Here is a 1,080-nt window from a genome sequence, read left to right as displayed (position 1 = left end):
TATGTGCTTCTCCACTTTTGGCAATTTGTTGTTGTGAATGTGTTGGGCCCCTGGCTAACTGTATGTACCGGAAAAGATTAGATATATGATATACAACAGCCTTCTACTGGCAGTGGTGAAAGGTCATTTCATAAAGGTTTTAGTTTTTTTTTTTTTTTTCTTAGTTTTCATTTTTAATAAAGTGGACCACAGACTATTTATTAACAATCTAGGATTCAATACTATGTGGTGAAAATATTCCAACATAATTGCGATACCATACCATGTCATTATACTGAAATGGTATTAAAGCTTACGTGTAATACATAAGATATTTTTTTAATAATTAAAAAATATAACGTTTGTTCTGTGTAAGATGATCATAATTTTGTATTTCAATTATTAAAAATTATTATTTTGTCTTTATCATAATAAAAAGTTAGCGTGCATGAATGATTGGTTACAGTATTTAAATAGATTAATTAGTTTGATCTATGATGTGTAAAATGTTAAAATTTTATATCTTAATAATTAAAAATTCTTATTTTAAATTCTTACCCTAAGATACAAAAAATGATATAAACTCTAAAATGATATAAGAGAGAGAGAGAGAGAGAGAGAGAGAGCATTGGAATTGAGTTCAAGAGAAAATATATAGATTAATTATGTTATAGTTTGTAATTGAGAATAGAAGAAATTGGCATTTTTTGGGGGTTAGTGATTTAGAGATTTAAGTGTTTGGGATTTAAGATTTTTTTAAATTATGAGTAATTTGATATTTTTTTCCTAAGTAAATTTTAATGTAATGTATCTTATTGATGTAGATTTTTTGTAACATGACATTTTCTATTTTTTACACGTATGTTTTATGTAATATAGACAATAACTTTGTTTATTGTAAGTCAAGATAAAAATTTAAAATAATAATTTTTAATAGTTAATATACAAAATTTTAATATTTTATACATCGAGAATCAAATACTATATTATATTTTTTAATTATTAAAAAAACACAACAAAGTAATTAATTTATTCAAATATTATTAACCAATCATCCACGTGACATGTTCCCCGTGAGAGCGTGACATGTTCCCCGTGAGA

The sequence above is a fragment of the Diospyros lotus genome, chromosome 5 (genome assembly GCF_014633365.1).
Source record: "Diospyros lotus cultivar Yz01 chromosome 5, ASM1463336v1, whole genome shotgun sequence".
In the NCBI taxonomy this organism is placed as follows: Eukaryota; Viridiplantae; Streptophyta; class Magnoliopsida; order Ericales; family Ebenaceae; genus Diospyros; species Diospyros lotus.
This window is presented reverse-complemented; position numbering follows the sequence as displayed.